The sequence below is a fragment of the Bidens hawaiensis genome, unplaced genomic scaffold (genome assembly GCF_021521415.1).
Source record: "Bidens hawaiensis isolate Kalapana, Puna unplaced genomic scaffold, B.hawaiensis_p1.1 tig00002839_1, whole genome shotgun sequence".
NCBI classification, from domain to species: domain Eukaryota; kingdom Viridiplantae; phylum Streptophyta; class Magnoliopsida; order Asterales; family Asteraceae; genus Bidens; species Bidens hawaiensis.
In genome coordinates, this window is record NW_027491153.1 from 28,123 (window position 1) to 47,500 (window position 19,378).

The 19,378-nt window shown below is 35.9% G+C and overlaps 1 long non-coding RNA gene across 1 annotated transcript in view; it reads left to right on the forward strand.

Annotated features, from left to right (window-relative positions):
- LOC143621370 (uncharacterized) overlaps positions 1–19,378 on the forward strand; it is a 279,015-nt gene continuing 259,637 nt past the window's right edge. Inside the window, exon 1 of the long non-coding RNA XR_013151504.1 lies at positions 1–256. This is a non-coding gene — a long non-coding RNA (uncharacterized LOC143621370). The remainder of the gene's footprint in view (positions 257–19,378) is intronic.

Genomic DNA, 19,378 nt, shown 5'->3' on the forward strand with positions numbered 1-19,378 from the left:
GAGACAAGTTATACAGATTCATGTTTTTTTGACACCAATATAAGGCAATGAATTCACTTTAACATGATTTAAAAAGTTTAATACTAAAACATACTAATTTGGCTGCCACGCCTTCGACAACAACATTCTTGTATGCACCATCTTTGTCCTCCCTTCCTTTCATCCACATTAATGCACGGCCTGGGATCTCATCCGGTTCAATTTCCTTCTTTTTGACCTTGTAAAATATTCAAGAGAAAGCAGCCGACGGTCATGCGTTAGACACATAACCAACAAATCATTGAGCTAGAGAGAAAGCAGCTGACGGTGATTACCAGTTTCTCTCGAAGGTAGGTATAACCCCCTCGTCCCATATGATGATCAAAAACATTCTTTGCTCGAGCTCCCTTTGATGAAGCTGATTTTTTATTCAACCACACATTATAATCATTTCATTATATTTAAACAAAAAAAATAAACCATATATAGTCGATCAATCTACGTTTGCAGAGTAGAGGATTTATACCTGAAACTTCTCTGATTGTGTGTACTCAACGAAGCGATCCCAGTCTTCTTACCTGATCATCGTCCTGTGTCCCTTGGGTATCTCCTTCAGCTTCAGAGGTTTACCGATGTTCGGCATAATGTATTTGGCATACATTTTTCTTCTGAAATCCAGAAGAAGGTGTCCGAGCCGATTCATCATAGAAGGCCTGCGACAAGCCTCAATCTCAAAATATTTCTGCATAATATAATACAGTAAAGGTAAATTACATCTCAAAATATAAAATGCACAAATAAAAATAAAGAATAACCGTTATTTGTTCTCACAGTTTATCTCTAAGCTCCTTTGTGACCTCCCTCCAACTTAAATGTCTCAAGCCAACTATTTCCCTTACAACATCCCCTAAAAAACTTGCATACTTTGATCCGTTTTGGCCAGTGAACCTACCCAGATGATCAAACTCCACTGCCAGTCTGACACCACCAGAGTTTGCATATTCGTTACGTAGCTTAGGTAACCTCGTCAACCCCCTTGTAGGTTTTTTCATAGTAGCAAAACTGTTGATGGGTTCGATAGCCATCGTCGCTATATCATCGTCTCCGTGACCGTCGTCGTTGGCTTCCTCGCTGGAGTAGCCTTCAGTGTCGTCTGATTGAGCGTCGTCGTCGTTGGCTTCCTCATCGGAGTATAAAACATGTTCTTCTTCGATTCTTTCATCTATAAGCTTCATCTTCGATTGTTTTTTAATAATTTGGAGTATAAATCACTGTCGTCTGATTTATGGAGTGGAAAATTTTTAATAATTTGGAGTGTAATTTGATTTTTGGAGTGTTAAATGTAATTTGGAGTTTTTGAATATTTGGAGCCAATATTTTGGAGCTTTTTGAGTTTTACCTCCCTTTTAATTAAGAACCAATAGATTATTGGCATAGTTTCTACGACAGAGAACCTGTGGCTGAAAATAGGCACTTTGACAGAAGATGGTTGGATAAGCGTGTATTGCGTATTAGGATATTTATATATGTTTATGTACATTAGCGTGTTACAAGCGTAATAGTGTTTTTTAACAAAGTGTTTTTTGTTTTATTTTTAGATTTAACCAAGTGTTTTTTGTTTTTTCGATTTGTTTTAAGATACTCCATAATTACCATTCATTAAAAGTTTTCATACAAAAGGCACCATTACAATACATTCCATGAAACAAAATAAGAGTGAATAACAAAATAGATGATATAAGAAACTATAAAAGTAAAGCATTTAAAAGCTAACCAGCCAACATTCAACACAATAAACTAAAAAGTGTATCAATACAACCATACAAATACAAATAACCAACCAAATCACAAATGTTCCAAAATTCACCAAACACATCACCAAATATTTCCCAAATGTTCCAAACATTACCAAATCACTAATAAACTTTTGAAACTAACAAAGTAGCTTCATTGAAGTCATATTCAAATATGCACTTATCACCAATCTGTAATTCATTTTCCACCTTGAAATTTTTCCATTTTGGTAACCAATATCTGAATTTCAGTTCCGACAGTTCACCATGAAGTCTCATTTTTTACGACCTTCGGGATTGACCAAAGTGATTAGCATTCCATCATAGGCATCACTCTTGTTAGCAATGTGACGTAGAAGACGCTGTGAAAAGCAAATTTCAAATATATTTGTAAATAAAAAAGAAATTTAAAAATTCAATTTACCAATTTCTTGGTGACGTTCATGTGGAAGATGATTTTAGAGTCATCATTTTGCTCATCAAGATGAATTGGGTTTTGGGAGGAACTACCTTGATTGCTTAATTGATAGTCGAGAAACAGCTGATTTGGACCAGGAAGGATAAATTCTATGCCATCTTCATGAAAGACATTAATATGAAATGTCTTATCGGATATGATTTCAAACACAACAAACGAACCACCTTTCAAGTTGGTTTGTTTAAAACCTCAATCCTTCCATCCTCTAGCCTACAACCCATTCCATCCCAAAGACAAAAACATTATACATATATCTATCTCGAGCAATAAGCTCGAAAAGCGAATTCATGTAATTGTCACCAAATTCTTGAATCACGTACCACTCAGGGAAATCCTATTAAACATGTTAATTAAAAGACATTTGAATTTGGAAACAATCATTAAAAAAGAAATTAAAACTTACCATGTAATGGACGTGTCGGTTTCTGACTGGAATACATATCATAGTACCGGATTGACCATTTACGTTTCTTTTGAAAGTAAACATATTCAACATAGATCTTGATTTAAGCTCAAAAACAACATATGTTCCAGCTTCTATACAACATTCTCTGATTAATTCAGTCCAAACAGTTCCAAAATAAAAGTCATCAAGTACTTTGATTATAACAACAGAAAACGTTCTACCACTTTGATCATAAATCAAACAACAGCCGGTATTCGATTTCATGTCAGCAAACATTGGTTGAACAGCTTTAGGAATCAGCTATAAGTAACACAAAATCGTTCTTAAAATGTATATGTTGCAAAACTGTAAAATGTTTCATAAAAAAATTTAACCAGATAACATTAACATACCATCCTACTCATGGAATCGCTGTAGATATCTACCAGGAACTTAACTCCATTATTGAGACGTGGCATTTTTATGTTCTTACCAGGATAAGCGATGTCTACGAATTACAGTAAAGCGAAGTAGAAGTCGATTTAGGGTTTTGAAGTTAAAAGGGTTTTGAATTTTGGTTTTATTTGTTTCTACACATTTAATTATATATATATTTTGGTTTTTGTTTTATAACTTTTTAAAAATAGTATAAAAACATTTACTTTTAGTTTTTTTTACTAACATCCCGGTATTAAATTTCAATAAAAGTTGAGTTCGTTTAATAAATCGTATTTTTAAATAAAATTAAAATTTTATCCATTATTGAAGTATTATCTTAACCATTAGTATGATTTTCTGGATAAGATTTACAACTTCGTAATAGAGAAGCTTATAACATTCTAGTGTTATCATTATCATATGTAGTTTTGTATCATTATCATCTTCTAGGTTATCATCATCACCATATGTGTTATGATGATGATCAACATCATAAAGTTATCATCGTTATCATGTATTATAGTGGTTATCATCATCATAATCATCGATCTCCGTCACCATGAAACGGCATCATCATCAGACGTGCGAGCAATCAACGTGGTCATTGTATAGGCTATCGTAGTCGGTGTTGATCGTACGGGTAACATATATCTCGCTATCAGTGTCGTCATCATCGTCACACATCATCATCATCATCATCAGCATCATCATCATCATCATCATCCGATTGCCATGTACGGGGTGTAGTCAGCATCGTATGGGTTATCGTAAACAAAACGCCCAATATTAGCGATCACTGTCGGCACCATCTTAAGAATTGTTGTCGTTATCAAACGACATCATCAGTCGTACATGCTACCACCAGTATGACCATCGTATACGTTATCATGGTCGTCGTCGATCATACGGGCTACATGTCATTAAACATCGGTGTCACCATCATCATCAACATATATATATATGTGTGTGTGTGTGTGTGTGTGTGTGTGTGCGCGCCCCTGTGTGGCGTATTGTCATATAGGTACATATAATTGGTCCTCATCATATATGTGTGGTCATCATCATAGACGTCATGCTCGTCGTACGAGCTACAGTCGCCATCGTATGGGTTGGCGTAAGCAAACTGTACCGTATAGGTTAGCAGCATCAATATGATAACCACCACCAACCCAGGTTGTTATATCAGCATTGTCTCTTCATAATTGGGTCAATCATCATGGTCATCATACGGGATAGCACCGTCATCGTCTCATGTATTACATATCCGCAATCATACTACACACCACCTACTACTACCATCCACCGCCCACATTCACCACAACGACCCCCAACACCAACCACTAACCACACTCCACCACTACCCACCACAACCACCCACCACACCACCACCACCCACTAATATTATATATAAATATATATACATTTATTTATACCCATCCACCACCACCACCCACTACCCACCACCACCACCACAAACCCACCACCACCACCACCACCGACCGACCTCCGCCACCACCACCCATTGCCCACCACCACCCACCACCACACATCCGCCACCACGAACCACCGCACCTCCGCCACCGTCCACCACCATCATGACCACCTGAACCCACCACCACCCACTAATATTATATATATATATATATATATATATATATATATATATATTTTGCTACTATACAATACTAACCGTACGATTAAAATTTAAAAGCACACGCCTTCTTTTAAAAGGGTCAAATAATTACCCTCGTAAGTCACTCATCTACTTCTGGAACGGCGATAATTATTCCCAAAATTCAACCTCTTAAGTCAATATTCCTAAAAACCGTCGACGATTCGTTTCTACTGTGAAGCACAAGCACAAGCACAAGCCCGGGTGGTTTAATTATTCTAGAACGGAACCAAAATGAAGAACCCTAACTCATCTACTTCTGGAGCGGAACCAAGGACGCAACAAAAGCACGATAGGTCTCAGAATGAAGATGGAACAGGTGTTTACTTTATGATTTTTTTAGCGTTTTAGGTTTACTTAATCTTAAAATGTAAGCATTTGTTTGAATCTTCTTATGTATTAACGCGTTCGATAAGCGTGTTGTTGTTGTAATACATATCTTTGTTTTTTTAAATCCGTGTATAATATTAAAGCATGTTATATGCGTATGATTAGCGTGTTATGGATTTGGTATGAGAATTTATCATTGTGATGTTTGATAAGAGTTTTCTGTTTCCTTGTGATTCGTGTTGTTATCCCCTACCCCCGTGTTTTATTGTATGTATGTGATTCAGTTGTCGAAAAAAATAAGACTGATAAAAGGAAGACTAAAAAAGTTGCTCCGGTGGAGAAAACAAAACATGTTGTGGAAGCAGACTCTGATTTAGACCTTGACACAAAAACCGACAGGTTGTTGCCAAAGCGGAAACATGTGGAACACAGCACCTCTGGACCGGACTTTCAGCGTCCGAAAAAGAGAGCCATTTAAGAAAAGAAGCCGGCCGAGAGGGGACAACCTTTTGTTGAATTTGTAGACAAAATATTGAAGAATAGGTGTGCACCTATTAATATTGTTGATGCAGTGAAGGCAATGACCACTGCCCAAAAAACTTGTGTAGAATAAATGGGTTTCGGGTCAATGTTAAGACTTCAAGTAACCCAAACTCCAACAACTTTGGGATATTGGTTGCTCATGAACTATAATAACCGTTTAAATGAATTGAACATTGGGAGCGGTGTTATTAAGATAAAACCACAAAAAGTACATGAAGTGTTGCGGATACTAATGGGTAAGATTCCTGTTTTAGGCAAGAGTAGACCAAGATTGGGGGAAGATGTTACTACAGATTTGTTCAAAAATCATTCCCGACAAATTCAAGAATAAGTATAAAGCATGTGAAAGACAAACTGGCTGCGGATCAAGGAGTTGGTGAACTGTTTAAGATTAATTTCCTTGTGTTGTTCAACACCTGTATAGGATTTGTGACAAAATCAACAACAATCAATCAACGATTCATCACCGCAATTGATAAAACCTCGGATATTCCAAATATGGACTGGTGCAGATATGTTATTGAAAACTTGAAAATGACAAAGGAAGAATGGAGAGGTATCAACGTTCAATACAATGGTCTGATCACCTTCCTTGTGATGCTTTACACGCATGAATACCATATAAAAATATGGTCCACTTGGGACTCCCGTCACAACGCCTGCAGTCAACTACATAATAAGAACTACTCTTAATAAGATGGAAAGATACTTGGAGAATAATGGTCCTCCCTTAGAAGAAGATGCTACTGAGGTTGCTGCTGCTGCTGTGACGTTTTGTGTTGACGGGAAAGGGATTGAAGCGGCTGCTGCTGCTCCTGCTGCGGTGACCGTTAGTGCTGCCGGGAAGGGACTTGATGAGACTGCTGATGCTGCTGTTGCTGATACTGTTGCTGTGACAGTTAGTGCTGCCGGGAAGAGACTTGATGAGACTGCTGCTGCGGCTGCTATTGCTGCTGTGACGGTTAGTGCTGCCGGTAAGCCTGGAGTTGAAGAAAACACTGCAGCTGAGGAGAAACATGAACATGGTATTAAACTTGTTATTTTCTTCTTAAAAACTCTCATATCTCTTATCTCTACATGCATTTTATGTAATACAACATTATATGTAATTAAAAAACAGATGGTCAAAGTGCATCTGAAACAGATAATGCCGATCAAACAACTGAACAAGATTGGGATGATTATGTAAGCGATTATTCACCTTTAAGTTTGCAAATGCCTATCGTGCTTGTTGACTATTATTTAACTCCATTACAACTGTCTGGGATAAACTGAAAATGTTTTTGAATTAAAAATAACTATATTTTCTTTTTACAGTCTTGGAATAATGCAATGGATAACAAGTTGAAGAAATTTGATAAAATTTGCTCCGAGATGAACGAGTTGGTCCGTCAAGGAAAAGATAGACATCCATCAAATGAGAATATCTTTGCTAGATGTTGTGAACGTTCACTAATAATGTGGTCCTAAAACACAAGATTCAGATGTTGGTGTTGGTGGTCTAGTGGTTGCTCTAAAAGGTATTTGGGCTAAATTAATTATTAGTATAATTAAAACGCTCTTAAAACACTTATGCTGTTATTTTAAACTTATTACATCTGTGTGATGCAGTTGATTCAGATGTTGGTGTTGGTGGTCAAGTGGCTGCTCAAAAAGGTATATCATATATGTACCAGCTTAATTATATACCATCTTAATTACAATCACAGTTGAACATATTACATCTTTGGCTGTCGTAAGAAATGATGTAGGTGATGCAGGTCAAGAAAACAATGTCTCATGCGCAGATATTGATGAAGTTTTTAATACAGTGGTTGCGTGGGCAAAAGAGGGTATTTAATTATTAATAAAAACCAAAGGGGTTGAAGGTATTTAATTATAGTTAAAATTATTTTCAGGTAAATTTAAAGTGAGTTGTTTTATGTTTAACAGTTGACACCGGATTGTCAACAAGTGATAGCCTCATTACACTAAAGTCTCCATATCTTCTGAGAGAGGTTGACGTCATGAAGAAATAATTTCAGAGTATATATTTTTTTGTCTTGAAGACATTTGGGAGGAGGTCTATAAGTCCACTCACACAGAATTGTTTAAGGTGGTCTTTGAAAGCTTCTGTCCTGGCATTTGTATAGCCACCAATGCAATGGATGCATTCATTGAAGTAAAGAACTATGAAGAAAAGAAAAAATCTGCAGCATCATCGTTCAGATTCTTTGCTTCAAGCACTATGCTGGTACAAATTAATCTATTTTGTTTGTACTATTAGAAAACGCACAATAAACGCTTTAATCATATGCATTTTAATTATTATACAGACAAGTGACCATTATGCTGAGTCAAGGGGTTACACAGACAAAGAAAGACTAGATGTGTTTTCAGACAACATCGAAACACAAATGGCAAGGAGTGGAATTCTATCACTGAAGGAAGTTGGTATAGTGCTCGTGTCAATTCTACAACGCGATCATTTCTTTGTGGTTACCTTCAATCTTCAAACAGGAGTGATAGAATTACTTGACAACAGTGCAAATCAAGAAATTACAGCTGATCACAAAGTTTAAAAGCTTAGAAGACAAATCAAAAGCAATTAGAGAGAATTTTGAAGAAAGATACGAAAAGACTCCTGATATACTGGTAAACATATATACCTTTAACCCAAAAAACATACATACCTGTTATAAAAATTGTCAAAATACTTAAATTGCTTTCTATTTTGTGTGAGAAACGTCTTTTGCATGTATCTTAAAACAATCAAACACCCCATTACTCAGCAAATCCAAGTAGCAACAATCAATAGATTGAAGATGACATGGAGAACAACAAGTATTGGAATAGATTGTGGTATTTTTGCTATAAGACACATGGAGAAATATGATGGGAAGAGACCATGGAGGTGTAATCTCAAAAAGGAAGGCCCTAACCAACAAAGACATCTAAAATGGTTGAGGTCAAAGTATTTGTGCAAATCCTCCTCTCGGATATAAACCAACACAAAAATACTCTTATCAAGAAAGTACTGCTATTCCATGAAAATGATGACAATCTTTTAACCGGAGAAGATTTGATTGCTGAACTTAACAAAAGGCAACAAAAAATTTGAATGATTTCAAAACTGACTATATGTACTTTAAGATACTTGTTATGATATGGACTTATGGAGATCTCTAGTCTTCTGTAATTAGTTTGTAATGCACTTTAAGATAACAGTTACATGTTGAATCAATGTTTTAACACAAACATAAAAATTTTATTATTACCAAAACATACATACAAAAACACCATCACAAACATACAAATTTTATTACTACTAATCTTTGGGTGACACACATAAAAACACACCATCACTACATCATAAACACTCATGAAACACCATCATATACTAATCTCTGAGTGACATAAGAAACTTCAACTTTAATTCCATTGAGCAATTCAGTTCAAGAATTGCCATGCCCAAAATTTTTAACTCGTCAAGCTCTCTCTGTCCTACATCAACCATAAACAAAATAGCAAGATCTCGGATAGTACTAGCGGACATTTGAGTAAGAACTTTTGCAATGAGATCCCTGGCATCCAAGTTGTTGCTAGTCTTTACAAATTCTTCAGTAAGACACTCCCGACAAGCTTTATCTATCTCGATTTGAGCCTTAATTTTCCTTCTGAGGGCAGCCTTGTAGGATCTGGATTATGATGCTGATGATGACGAGCAATCCATTATTAACTAAAAAAATAATTTAAAATTATGTAGGTATATGAGTTTCACAAATGTGATGTAGGTATATATAACCAAAAGGCTCACAGACAAAACAAAAGGGTGTCCCACGCTTGGGAAACGCAACCGGACGAATAGTAACTCTGTAATAAAAAACAAAAAGGTTGCCCACGCTTGGGAAACGCACAAACTTGTCACATGTGTTTTTGTTTAATCTGGAGATTATATGCATTTATATCACCGTCAGAATTAATTGATCACAATTATACTCACCTGTCAAAAATGCCGGGAAAAATATTATGGTAATGATAGCCTACATTAAAGTTAACCTATATCTTACTAGATCTTACTATATCTTACTACAAATCAAACTTAACTACATTAAGTTACTGGTTATTCAATCACACTAACAGTTTCAGAAAGATAATAAAAATGTATTCTTCTGACAAAACCATGAAGAACATTGTGAAAACAACGATGGATCTTGAGAAAGACAAAGACGACAATTTGTTGAAGACACTCGAAGCGATTAGGTCTAGACTCGCATTCGAAAAAACAAAGACCTTCGACTCCTGTAAAATCATGATGTTTGTAGACAACAATGAGTTTCGAGCAATGGTTGCTGATTATCAGAAACAACAGTCTGAATGCTACGACTCAGTGTGTGATACCCTGGTTGACACCATAACTACGGTGTCAACCAACATGAGTTTTAAGGAGATGGGGGCGGAGACTGTGGACACGGCGGAGTGATGGTTATGTTAGCTTTGCTGGTATTGGTTTTTTTGTGATGTATTGTAATTAATGGTACTTTTTCTATGACATCTTTTGATGAATGGTAAATATGGATTATCTTAAAATTCTTTCTTAAAATGTTTTATGTATTGTAATTAATGGTACTTTTTGTGATGCATCTTTTGATGAATGGTAAATATGGATTAATGGTTCTCATCTTTCTTTGTTAAAATGCGTGTAATCAATTAGGCTAAAATATGTTACAGTATATATTTGTTCAAAAGAGTCTATTACGCTTGCAACCCGCTACTGTACAAAGACATATATAAAATCCTAAAACGCTAGTAACACGCATGTGTACAACAACTCCTTTCTAAACCCTCCTATATATATATACTTATATATATATATCTAGTTTTGTTTTCAATAAAAACTCCTTTTTCACCATGGAATAAATCTCATCGAGGACCACCACATCTAGTAACAGAAGCAATCGATCTCAGGTTTATTGTTTTTGTGGTCAAGAAGCCATTCTAAGAACATCAACGACCACCAAAAATCCAGGTCGAAGGTTCTACAATTGTGCATCTCAGGTTAGTGAAATTGCAAATAAAGTTGGAATTCATCTACAATTGTTGACCATAAACTCTATATTTTTTTAACTTAGGGCAAAAAATGTGATTTCTTTATATGGTCTGATTGTGTTTCGTCCACAAGATCTGATGTGTGCACAAGATGTACAGACATAATTCCTATCTTGATAAGGGCAAATAAGTCATTAGAGGATCAACTTGCAAGGAGTGTAGCTTCAAGGATTGAATCAGAAAAAAAGTGAAGATATTGTATTTTATTTGCTTCTTGTTGTTTTTAGGGCTTTTAATTAGTTTTGTAATTAAAAGCTAAGAAACTTTGTTATGATTTTAGACCAGCTATTATGATGTATTTTTAGGTTTCTGAACGCATTTAAAGGCCTTTTAATGAGTAGTTTAGTTTGAGTGTTTCCAAAACCATAGTGTATTTATTTCATTAAAAAGAGGTTATTATAAAAAATCGATAAAAATATGTTCCCTTTTGAGTTTCGAACCCGCGATATTTGCAATCTATGTTTAATCACAAGTGCCTCAACCGTTTGAGCTACACCCTGAGAACGTAATAGAACATCTTCTAATATTTATATAACGAAATTTAAAAGTTTAAAATTTTCATTTTTACCCGCCAATTAATCGAGTTATCTTCTGGAACACTCACAAATCAATTAGTATTGACCAAATAAAATCTCACAATCTCACCAAACCTTAATAAATGATCTGCTAGTGTATTTATTGAACTCTCATCAATCTCAATCCTACCAAACAGCTTCATTAATCTCAGATGAGTACCAAATATTTTTGTTTTTAGTCAGTTACATTTATTGGCGTTAATTAGTATTTATATATATATATATATATATATATATATATCGTTGATGAAACAGTTCAATAAAAAAAATTCTTGGAAGATGGATAAGTTTTGGATGTCAGTAGGCGACTGGTACAGTAAAGCATATAGAGATGGTGTTAAGGCATTTCTATATTTTGCAGTTCGTAACTGCAAGGAGACATCACCACCAATTTCTGTTTCATGTCCGTGTGTTCGGTGTGTGAACCACGTATCTCTTAGTGTAGACGATGTAGAACATAACTTGTACATGTTTGGAATTGATAAGAATTATACTACTTGGATAAAACAAGGAGAAGCTGACACCAACATTCCAACTAATTATGTTAATAATACTGGGTTTACCTGCACCTGCATTCCAACTAATTATGATAATAATACTGGGTTTGTTGACACCAACATTTCAACTGATGCCTGTGAAACTGTAGAAATGGTAAATGCTACAAAAGACAATTTCGAAGGCGACAAGAAGTATCAACAGTTTCTACAACTACTTGTTGACGCTGAGAAGCCCCTATATAAAGGATGTCTTGACTTCACCAAGTTGTCTGCATTAGTACAACTACTCAACTTGAAGAGCAAGCACCGGGTATCTCATAAGTTCGTTGATAAACTTCTGAAATTGTTGAAAAAGATGCTACCTGCAGATAACGAAATGGTAAATAATATGTATGAGGGCAAAAGGATGATGAAGGCAGTGGGCTCAGGATACGAAAAGATACATGTGTATATCAATGACTACATTATTTACTATAAGGATTACAAGGATTTGGAAGCATGTCCAGTTTGTAACAAGTCAAGGTGGAAGGTGGATGAGAGGACTAACAAAACTTACATAAGCATGCCCGCTAAGGTACTGTGGTACTTTCCCATTATTCCACGATTCAAGCGCCTCTTTCAATCAAATACCACAGCAGAGAATTTAACATGGCATGCCACGAGTACTAATAAACCCGGTGTTTTACGCCACCCATCATATTCACCAGCATGGAAAGCCATAGATGACAGGTACTCCGATACCATCGGAAGTGATCCAAGAAATCTTCGTCTAGGGATTTGCACTAATGGGGTCGACGTACATAGAGGCAACAGAAACCACAGTGTCTGGCCTGTTTTAGCAGTCATTTACAACCTTGCACCTTGGATGTGTATGAAAAGAAAATTCATCATGCTTTCCTTATTAATATCCGAAGTGCCAGAAAAAAATATTAATGTGTTTTTACAGTCTTTAATTGACGATCTAGCATCTTTATTTGAGGTCGGGGAGCCAACATATGATGCATGTAAACAAGAAATGTTTACACTACGTGCAGTTGTGTTATGGACGATTAATGATTACCCTGCTCTTGGTACACTATGTGGTTGCCCTTACAGTGGATTCAAAGGTTGTGTGGTGTGTCGGGGCGACACTCAGTGTGTTCGACTTTATCACACTAAGAAGCAGAGTTATGCTGCCAACAGAAGGTATTTATCACACGACCACCCTTTCAGAAAACAAACAAAGACGTTCAACGGAAAAGAGGAGATGAGAACCGTTAAAGAGCCTATGACAGGGGAAGAGATATACGACGAGGTCAAAAACATTAACAATGAATGGGGAAAGGGACCTGAATCCCTAAGTGGGAGTAAGAGGAAAAGGGATAACACAACGTCGCAACCATATTGGAAGAAGTTCAACATATGGTACCAACGGCTCGGCTATTGGAAGTATTTACCTATCCAACATTGTATTGATTTGATGCTTGTTGAAAAGAATGTGGCATAAAGTATTGTCGGGACGTTGCTGAACATTCGCGGTAGGACAAAAGACGGATTGGCAGCTAGAAAGGATTTGGAGTTTTTAGGGATTAAAAAGTAGTTGCAACCGAAAGCAGAAGGAAACAATACAGAACTGCCTGCAGCATGTTTCACATTATCAACGCAAGAAAAAGGCATGTTTCTTGAAACACTGTATAATCTGAAGGCTCCACTAGGGTATTGTTCTAACTTCTCTAGTTTGGTGAATCTTAAAGAAAGCAAGCTACAAGGCCTTAAATCACATGATTATCATATGCTTATGCAATAGTTTCTGCCCCTTGAAATACGGTTCATCATGCCAGAACCAATGAGAAATGCTATAATCAGGCTTTGTTTTTTTTCAAGTCAAGTTGTAGCAAAGAAATCATTGTAGAAGAGCTTGATAAGATGCAGGATGAGAAAATAGTTACACTGTGCCTGCTGGAGAAGCACTTTCTGCCATCATTTTTTGATGTCATGGTTCACTTAACCGTGAACCTTGTAAGAGAGATAAAATTATGTGGGCCACCATGCTTTCATTGGATGTATCCCTTTGAAAGGTGTATGAAGGTTATCAAAGGGCATGTGCGAAACAAAACTTATCCAGAAGGGTGCATTGCTGAGGAGAACATTGCGGAAGAAACAATCGAGTTTCTGAGCGAATACTAAAAAAACATCAAGAGTACTGTTGGTATTCCACATGATAAGCATGATGATAATGGGGAGACAATTCCTGTCACAGGCGTTAAATCAATTGAAGTTTCCCCTGATCTTTTCAAGAGAGCACATTTCTATGTGCTGCAGAATACGCCTGAAATAGAGCCGTATATCGAGTAAGTATTACTAACATATATAGGGTGCAGCTACTGTACGCTAATGCCTTAACGTACGGTAGATACGCGAGACGTTCAAAGGCAAAAAACAAAGGAAAAAACCTAAAACGCTCAGAAAACGCACAGAAAACTTAAACGCTCAGCAAACGCACCCATATATATATATATATATATTAATTCACAATATATTATACTCCTACTTGCAAAGAACACAAGACCTCTTTGAAAAAACAAATGCCAGGTAAACGACAAGCATTGCTGGAGAAGGAGAATACTTTAAAGTTTGGTGACTGGTTATGCGACAAGGTAGATCAATTTATTAAGTCTTCTATAATTTTTTAAATTCTTTTATAGTTTCTGCAATGTAGGTGAAGAATCTAATCCTTGTAATGAAATTCAGGTTGAAACAGAGCTAGCGGGCTCCCTAGGTTCTGTATCGGAAACCGTAAAGTGGATTGCACACGGAGCACACCACAACGTTTACAAATATGACTCGTACGACATCAACGGTTTTGAATTTCGTACAAATTCTCATGATGGTAGAGTTTACCAGAACAGCCGGGTTGGTGTAGAGGCGGATGACATGCACATCAAAAAAGACGTGGTGACATATGGACTAAACTTTTATTTTAGGGTTTTGCAAGATATATGGGTCCTAGATTATCATACTAAAAGAATTCCGGTCTTCATGTGCCAATGGATTGACCGTAAACATGTCAAACATGATATTCTTGATTACACGTCGGTCGACCTAAACAAATTTGGCCACAAGGATGATCCGTTCATATTGGCCTCGCAAGCACGCCAGGTGTTTTATGTTCAAGAACAGCTGGATAGAAAAAAGCATGTTGTCCTCATGACTCCACCCAAGAATTATAAGCATTCGTATGACGAGGTCAATGAGGAATTTAGTACTGTAACTTTCCCTCACAAGGATAATACATTGCCACTTGTACAACCAAATCAACTACTTTGTAATGAGTCCCCAGATGATTACTGGAGGCCCGGGAAAAAGCCTACAACTATTCGTAATGGAGATTGACACCGATGTCGGGGTTGTCGACCCAGCAGTTGTGTTCGTTCGGCTAGTTAGATGTAAATAATGTTTAAATATAGTTGTGATACATGATATCACCATTCTTTACTTTGTACTTATTAATTCAAACTAAAGAAATATTGGTTGTTTTTAATACTATTACTACATATACGTACATGCCGGTTTGTTGAATTCATTTCATCTTCTGGCTATTTTGGTCAATTGGTGTCAAGTTCAAACATACATCATGTTACATTGATAAAAGTCACAATTGACTTGTAGTGTACCATAGTAAGATCAATAAAGTCATTACACTCATAACTGACTCGTGCTATATCAAAGTTACATTAATACAAAGAAAGCCCAAAAATGCATCATGTTGTCTAGGGTGTTCATGGTTCGGTGACAATCATCATTTCTCGTATGATGGTTTTGCTTCTTGCACAACCTCAATTTGGTTATGTTTCAACATACTTTTCAACAGCTGGTTTCCTGCAAATCATTATCAACTCATTTTATAAAAAAAGACCATTATGCCCTTCTTTTCACTAACCTACATACCAAAATTGTACCCTCCAGACTTTGAAGAAGCCTTTAAACAAATAAAATTCAGTTTTAAAAAACCGCTTCCAAACTCAATGCCATCACCGGTAACCATAGATTTAAGATTTGGTGATGGCATTGAGTTTTGGAAAGGATTTTATCAAAATCTAAGATCTTTGGGAAGTTTAAGATCTGTGGAAACCTTCGATTTTTTCTGCTTGGTCAAGTTTGGAATTCACATAACATATATAAAAGTGTAACAAATTTCAGTCACCAGTTTTATTGCAGTCATTAAAGTCTCTGTTGTTATATAGTTGGTTGTTGAGTGTATAACACATTATAACTGCATACTAATTACTACCTGTCAAAATGGTTTCCACACGCTTTGGAAACGCACAGAAGCTAATTAATTTTGGAAATTAATTACATTTATACCTACTCCCTGTCCAAAATCTTAGAAATATATTTATGTAATGATAGCCTACATTCAAGTTAATTAAAATAAAAAAAACTAGTATATCACACGCTTTAAATACCTGTCAAAAATTTTGGAAATATATTTATGTAATAGTATCCTAAATTCAAGTTAATTAAAATAAAAAACTGGTATATCTTACTAGATACGCTACAAATCGACTGAACTACAATAAATTACTGTCTCAACTACCAAAAATTAAATTTTAGGTCTATTTTGTTATTCACTCACACTAACATCTATTTTAAAGTTAATTATAAAAAATCAACATCAACTACGCTTCCAATACGCAACCAAAATATAATAATAACATTTACAGTTAATACCAAAATATAATAATAACATTACACTAATATAGAAAAACTAATTACAAAAAACTAATTCCTAGCATCCGATTCCATATCTGAATCTACATCCATCGGATTCTTAGCTTCTGGAGTCCTACCATCAGATTCCGTATCTGAATCTACATCTGGATTCTCTTCTGGAGTATGAGAGGGCATGATCCTCTCGTACATGCCATCCAAGGTGTAGGTGGAGTCCTTAAGCCTTTGTAGGCGAAGGTTCACCTGAGTATGGAATGCCCCATAAAGGGACACAGCCTTGAAGTTCTCCACGGAGTTCAACTCAATGTGCACCACCTCGATTCCCAGGACTACCATATCAATGCTGAAATAGTCAGCAGTGGTGTACCCAAGCCACCTAACCAATCGGTTAAGTTGTTGGTACGTGAAAAATGGAAACGAATGGTGAAAAATGTGGGGTCTTAGTAAATGGGGGCATCAGTACCCGGTTTGCGTTCGATCCATGTTGAAGCCATTATCGGAAATTAATCGGAAGAAGGTGATTGTGGATTGTGATTGTGGATTGTGTTTGTGACTGGTATTTAATAACCGTCTGACGCCGGCGGTACATCTCCCTGACAATTTGAATTTGGCGGCACAAGAAACTGGAAAGACAATGATGACGTTAGCCACTCGTCAAATCAACGCGTGTCATTAATTACGTTTGGAGACACTTAAAAATATTTTATGTGACCATTTATCATTTATAGCCACACATAATAAGTGTATCTGTGACAATAAAAAACTTAGAAAAAATAAAACTAACATACTCTTTGGTCACACAGCCTCTTATAAGTGACCATTAATTACATTTGGACACACTTAAAAATATTTAAGTGTGACCATTTATCACTTATAGCCACACATAATAAGTGTATCTGTGACAACAAAAAACCTAAAAAAAATAAAACTAAGATACTCTTTGGTCACACAACATCTTACATGTGGCCATTAATTACATTTAGACACACTTAAAAATATTTAAGTGTGACCATTTATCACTTATAGCCATACATAATAAGTCTATCCGTGACAATAAAAAACTTAGGAAAAATAAAACTACACTACTCTTTGGTTACATAACCTCATATAAGTGGCCATATATTTTAAGCTTTTTAGCCACATTACTAATATATACAATGGTTGTTCGTCATATTTCGCCACATTATTAAAAATGTGGCTAACAAATGTGACATTAGGTCACACAACGTAATATAAGTGGCTATATATTTTACCTTTTAAACACATCTCTTATCAATACAGTAGCTGTTTGTCACATTTGGCCACACTATTAAAACATGTGGCTAGTTAAATGTCACAGTTTGTGGCTAATGCATGTGTTTTTGGTCACATGTATCAAAGATCAAACAAATTATGACTGTAGGTCACATTTCGCCACACGTTTTTATAATGTGGCTAGATTTTGTCACAGCTTTTTTCAAAGTGTGGCGAAAAGTACCTAAGTAGGTATAGAATAGTCACATGAAGAATAACATGTGTGGCCAAAACATTCTGGAAGGTTTTCAAACATGGTCAAAGACCTTTTAGCCACACATTTAAGCCGAAGTGTGGCAAATCGCCCAGACCACATGTGTGGCTAAAAGTCGATATTCACGCAGTGATACACACTTGAAATCGTGTAATCCTAGCACACTTTAAGAGATAAATGGGAGAGAAGTTATTGTGTTTTAGGAAACAATTGTTTTGTTTCTTTATGCCGTGATGTATATTACTATATTTTGCCTGATCAGCTTTCACAATTGATTGATGTGGAGGTTGTATGTTTTGGAGCTTACTAGTACTAATATGGTCCAAGTATCATTAGAGGGTTACTTGTGTTAGGTTGACTGGTTGAATTGTTTAACCTGAACATGACATGCATTTTTGTTAGTGCAAAAAAATTGTTAACCCTAACCCTTACACACTTATAAGTTATAATTGTGATGTTGAGCATGAATTGATTAATCCATTTATGTAGATGTGTCAAGCGTGTTGGCAGATGATAAACAAGCTGTAAACATGTTAAATCAGATTCTGATGATGGAATTGGATCATTAATTATAGAAACGAAACATTAACTTCACATATAATTTACAAAGATGAATTATAACATATATTGGGAAGCTTCATCAACATCCAAATACAAAGTTTCAAGGACTTGTATATTAAGTTTATTATCAGCAGTACAATTCATGAACACTTCTAGATAGCAGAATCCAAAACATTAATTTCCATGAAAATTGGCAATGACAAAATTGAGAAGCTTGATCGACCCTCTTGTATGTATTTCGCCACTATGGTTAGTACTTGAATTATATGCTCATTCTTGAAATGCACAACTATAATAACGGTTAATAACGTGTACAACCACAAGTAGGTTGTTTTTTTTACTTTATCCCTCGTGCGTTCTTATTGTCATTTTTATGCACAAATTAGGGAGATCATAAACCGAAATTTATGTTTAAGCGTGAAGAAGAATTGGAATTGATAAACTTTATTTTGCTAAGATGAGTAAGGCTCAAACAAGTATTTACAATGGTTGTGAGCTTGTGATTAATTAACCTACCGGCTGTGGAAAAGAAGAAAACTTGTTAAGCAAACTTCTAACAAATTGGTGTTGACCAATTTCAAGAGACTCCTATCAAGAGACCCACATTCCGTGATGAATGGATTCACCTTCCAATGATCTAACCCTTGAATCAAGACGCTCATACTCCAGCAGCGTCCTGTCAACACATGTCTGTAACTCACTCCTCAAATTTCTAGCAAGGTTTGAGGATGAGGGCAAGTCAGACTCCAGGTGAGACACTCTTGATTGAAGTCTAATTACATCATCATGATGTTCAATGCTGAGTACCGACTCTTGATTCAT